Here is a 5,650-nt window from a genome sequence, read left to right as displayed (position 1 = left end):
GAAGATGCAATTCTTCTGCTCTTCAATAAAACAAGCATTCAGATGGAACAGTCAACTTTTACTAGAGCAGCTAAATCCTACCCAACCTTGGATTAATCAGTAACTTCTGACATTATTTAAATATTAGTAATTTCAAGGTGGGGCATATTCATCATTACATGGTGCTTTATTATCCCCACTATCTAACATCACATCCGTTGGGTCATGGAACTGGCTCGTTTCTCCAAGGAGAATCAGGATTTCAAAATATAAGCTTGAGATTATGCATACTCATTTATCTAATTGTTATTACAATGATTTAAAACATATAGCTATGGTAGTGCCCAACACAAGCTTTCCAAACATTTTAGAAAGAAGGATGCCTCCTCTGAAGAGTTTATATTGGATCTTATGAGGTTTAGTGGTATTTAATATGTCATTGAGGACCCTCAGCTCCTACAAAATATTTTGAACAAAATCTCACTGCTTTTATTGGGTTTACGTGCCAAGGTTTTGGTAGTGGGGGGGTTGCAGGGGTAGTCTCTGTGAGAAGACACCAGGGGTTGCCCCCATGCTGGACAGAGCCAGTGCCAGCTGACTCCAAAATGGACGCACCGCTGGAGAAAGCTGAGCCCCATCAGTGACGCTGGTGGTGCCTCTGTGGTAACATATTTAAGAAAGTGTAAAAAATACTGCACAGCAGCTGTGAGAGAGGAATGAGAAAAATGTGAGAGAAACAGCCCTGCAGACACCAATGTCAGTAAGGAAGGAGGGGGAGGAGGTGCTCCAGGTGCTACAGCAGAGATTCTCCTGCAGCCTGTGGAGAAGACCATAGGGAAGCAGGTTGTGCCCCTGCAGCCCATGGAGGTCCACGCTGGAGCAGATACCCACCTGCAGCCCATGGAGGACCCCATGCGGGAGCAGGTGGATGTGCCCTGAGGGAAGCTGCAGCCCGTGGAAAGCCTGCACTGGAGCAGCTCCTGGCAGGAATGGTGGCCCCTGGAGAGGAGCCCATGCAGGAGCAGGTTTGCTTGCAGGACCTGTGACCCTGTGGGGGACCCATGGCTGGAGCAGGGTAAGAACATGAGGAGGAAGGAGCTCAGGAGAAGGAGGTAGAAAAGTTGGAAAAGAAGGAGTGAAGTTGAGCCTGGGAAGAAGCGGGGGGAGTAAGGTATTTTTAATTTTGTCTTTGTTCCTTACTATCCTACTCCATTTTTAATTGGCAATAAAGTAAATTAAATTCCCTAAGTCAAGCCTGTTTTGCCCATGACAGTAACTGGTGAACAATCTCTCTGTCTTTACCTCAACCCACGAGCTTTTGCATCTTATTTTCTCCTCCTGTCCTTTTGAGGAGGGGGACTGAGAGAACAGCTTGGTGGGCACCTGGCAGCCAGCCAAGGTCCTGCTTTAGACCTCAGGTAGGACACCCAGAGAAAAATAAGAGAAGAAAACAAGTACACTTGAATTTATAGCAGATCAGGGGGAAAAAAGAATCTATGTGATTATCTAAACAGTAAGCAAAAGAAAATCACTGTGTTACCAAAAGTGCGGTAATAATTCTAGGTTTTAAATGGTTTGACAGACAGTATTTTCCTGCAAAGATCTTACTACCATTCAAGCACAAAAATAAATTATCAGCTTTGATTATGTTGTTTGAATACATGCAATGTAAAAATCAAATGTGAATATGAAGAATTTTACCCAGAATTCAATGCTTTGTGGTAACATACAAAGGCATCTTCAAAGCCTTTACTGAGCTGGCAACTACCCACTTCTTTCATAATATTTTTGGGAATAAAGCTGTCCCAACTGACATTAAAGGAAATACTAAAGTTGGAGAGAAAGCAACTGCAGGGCTTCTCTGGAATCTGTCAGGTCGGAGGGCACTCATAAGCTCAAATACAGACTGGTAATCCTACTGCTTTTACTGGTTATGAGTGAAATACAGCAGCCCAGAAGGTGCAACCCATTAAGGATTTAAAACAAACAGCAGATTGAGTCATACTATATCGTGCCGTGCATGCAAATGGTCTAGCTAAACATGCAAATAGTGTATCAGTAGGAAAACTATGTGCTACTCCCACTCATCAATTTGGTTGACTTAGTATATGTACTGGGAGTTTAAAAGTTTGTATAATTAACAAAAATTAAGGATTGTATGGCACTTTTCAGCTTTGTAAATAACAGGACTGACTGCCTGCAGAAGACCTAAGGACCGTACTCCTGTGGGTAACATAATCCAGGCAATGAGATAGGGGCATCTCTTGGTATCTAATGAATGGAGTCCGTCTCCGTCTATTTCTTCCTTCTTTTGCCAGCAGGATGGAAAACTGAGGCACGGGTATTATGCCACGGCAAGGTCAAGCAGGCTGGATGCAGAGAAGGCACAAAGGGCTTATCAAAAGGGTGCCTATAAACAGACATTCTCCTCTGAAAGGTGGAGTGGGGAGAACTGAAAAAGGTGAAAAGGAGACGAAACATTATGCCAGGTAAGAAACACCACACACAGCAGAGCACAGCTGTAGACTGATAACACTGCTACTCTGGACATTATCGCTGGCTACCACCATGCGAGTCTTTGCTCTGAAGGTAACCACAGAATTGGTTGAAGCTGATGGGCCTTAACTGAGGCTAAATGGAGGAGGCAATTAGAATCTTCAGTCTAGTGAAGTAAGTGAAATAATAAAGGACCAAGGCGGTAACAGGCAAGAACTAAGTGAAGCTGAGCTTTGCACTTTTTGCAGAGGATATTTGTGGTAGCAGTGTGCCCATGTGGCTGGGCAGCGGGATGGTGCTTCGTCTGTCTCCAAAAAGAGGCAGAACTTTCCCTGGAGAGACAGGCACCTGGATTTCTGTGTGACAGAGAAACATGGCTTGTGGATTACATCAGAGTCAACAGAATTAGTGCCTTCACTATGTGCCGGGTCCTGCACTTCGGCCACAACAACCCCATGCAGCGCTACAGGCTTGGGGAAGAGTGGCTGGAAAGCTGCCCAGCAGAGAAGGACCTGGGGGTGTTGGTCAACAGCCGGCTGAACATGAGCCGGCAGTGTGCCCAGGCGGCCAAGAAGGCCAATGGCACCCTGGCCTGTATCAGAACTAGTGTGGCCAGCAGGAGGAGGGAAGTGATCGTGCCCCTGTACTCGGCACTGGTGAGGCCGCACCTCGAATACTGTGTTCAGTTTTGGGCCCCTCACTACAAGAAGGATGTTGAGGTGCTGGAGCGTGTCCAGAGAAGGGCAACGAGGCTGGTGAGGGGTCTGGAGAACAAGTCTGCTGAGGAGCAGCTGAGGGAACTGGGGTTGTTTAGCCTGGAGAAAAGGAGGCTGAGGGGAGACCTCATCGCTCTCTACAACTACCTGAAAGGAGGTTGTAGCGAGGTGGGTGTCGGTCTCTTCTCCCAAGTAACAAGCGATAGGACGAGAGGAAATGGCCTCAAGTTGCGCCAGGGGAGGTTTAGATTGGACGTGAGGAAAAATTTCTTTACTGAAAGAGTGGTGAAACATTGGAACAGGCTGCCCAGGGAAGTGGTTGAGTCCCCATCCCTGGAGGTATTTAAAAGACGTGTAGATGCGGCACTTAGGGACATGGTTTAGTGGCTGGTGGTGTTGGGTTGACGGTTGGACTCGATGATCTTAGAGGTCTTTTCCAACCTCAATGATTCTATGATTCTATGATTCACCAACCTTGACTGCAGCATTGGTATGAGCCGTGAAATGGCTCTTACAGTGGTAGCAGTGCCTGGCATTCCCGTTCAACTCTGCTGATCCCTGGTGAACCTGTGTGAGACCAAGAATATGCAGAAAGTAAAGACAACCACAAGAATTCTGAACAGTATTTGGAGATTTATCCAGACCAGACAAAAAGGGCAGTGGGTGGACCAGAGACTGATCAGGCACTATCAGGGACCAAAAGATTTTCATACAGGTTTACCAAGACATTCACCAACAGGGATAAGATTCACCAACATGTTCACTTTGGAGAGGAATTTAAAGGGTTGAAAACTGGAGTGGAAGTCCTAAATAAACAATTCAGCCCGCCAACAAACTCGGCTAAAACCAGGCATTTACAATGAATTTGTTTCCAGTTGGAAGTCGGTGTCCTTGAAAAAATTCATTGTCCCATTCCTGGATATGCAAGAAAACATTATTTCTGAGGAAAGAATTCCCTGGGAACTATTTGGTCTTGAGATCCAATCAACAGTTGTCAATTTGAAAAAGCAGCTTGGGGGTGCTGCACAAATCACTCCTGAGAAAGAGACGAGTCATCTTGGAGAGCAGATATTCTTCACATGTTGGTGAAGGTGGCATGCAGCTGATCAGGCCAGCCAGGACTAGAAAGAATGCGAATAAGAGATCTCACTACAACTTCTCAGTGCAGGTGCTCAGTTCAGAGGAGAGCTGCATTGATTCAGCTCAGCTCGCTCTTTCAGAGCACTGTATATTACTCTCTAGATATGCCTCAGCTACCTGTCAGTGGGAAAGCAAACTGGCAGGCCCCCACCAGTCCATCAAGCTTGTTGAGCACACTGGAATCAACTTCTGTCTCAGGGAATAGAGGAAGTCACTAGAGGAAGCCAAGCTGCTACTTCTGATTTTAAACAAGGAGGAACTGGTTGAAAATTCAGAAGGGGAAGGTAGTTTGTTTGAAAGTGGTAATGACACATGGAGTTAAATCATTGCAAGGAAAAAGCACAAAAGACTTGGAATAAGGAAAAAAGCAGCCTTTTGAAAAGTCAGTGAACCAAAAGGTAATGTCTTTTGAGGTGATCTCAAGAATGAAGGCTGCTGAGAATAACTGGAAGCAAATATATTAAAACCCAAGAAGCAAATTTTCTCTATAGGAAGGAAAGATAGGAAGTACAGTAAGAAAAACGTGTAGCAATAAGTCTGCAACAAGTGCTCTTTAAGAAAATGAAACTCCAAAAGGCAATAAACCGTAAGTGAGGCTGCAAGTAGATACAGAGAACAAGAACACAGGAATCAATTTAGAAAGGCAAATGGACAGAATGAGTTATGAGCAGCAAGAGACATCGAAGGCAAAAAGAAGATGGTCTAAAAATATCTCAAAAGTAAGGGATAAAGAAAGGTAAGTGGAGATTTATTACAGAATGTGGAAGGAGAGCAGCTAATGGATGATGCACACCAGGCTAAAATGTTCAATCCTTGTTTTGTTTGTCCTCACAACGGAAGATTATTCCTGCCAGAAACGAATGCATTTAAGTAAGTAGCTATGTGTACCAACCAGAAAAAAAAAAAAAAAAATTAATGAATATTCATTATATATGGTCAGCGGCACAGGTCTACTGAGTCTCATACTAGGGGTAGCAATATCTGAACCAGGGCCGATTACCTGTGAGCACTAATGCAAGTCAGGGAAAGTTGTAAACGACTGGAGAAGGCTACACATAGTGCCTTCTGTGCCATAGTGTTCCAGGATAAATCTGCTCATTGCTGCAACTGCCTGAAGGGTCAGCTGGAGAAACTGTAAACTCCTACACATACATATCCATCCTGAGGAGCAGTGCTGGGAGGGAGTGGATGTGGTTTTAATGATATCCTAAGGTTTGGAAAAAAGGATCAGTGGCCTGATCCTCACTGTTCACTGTATTTTACATACATGATTTAAACCAATGTGATTATAACTTCAGAGTTCAATGACTTCAGTTGAA

This window comes from Aptenodytes patagonicus, chromosome 2 (assembly GCF_965638725.1).
Source record: "Aptenodytes patagonicus chromosome 2, bAptPat1.pri.cur, whole genome shotgun sequence".
Taxonomy (NCBI): Eukaryota; Metazoa; Chordata; class Aves; order Sphenisciformes; family Spheniscidae; genus Aptenodytes; species Aptenodytes patagonicus.
This window is presented reverse-complemented; position numbering follows the sequence as displayed.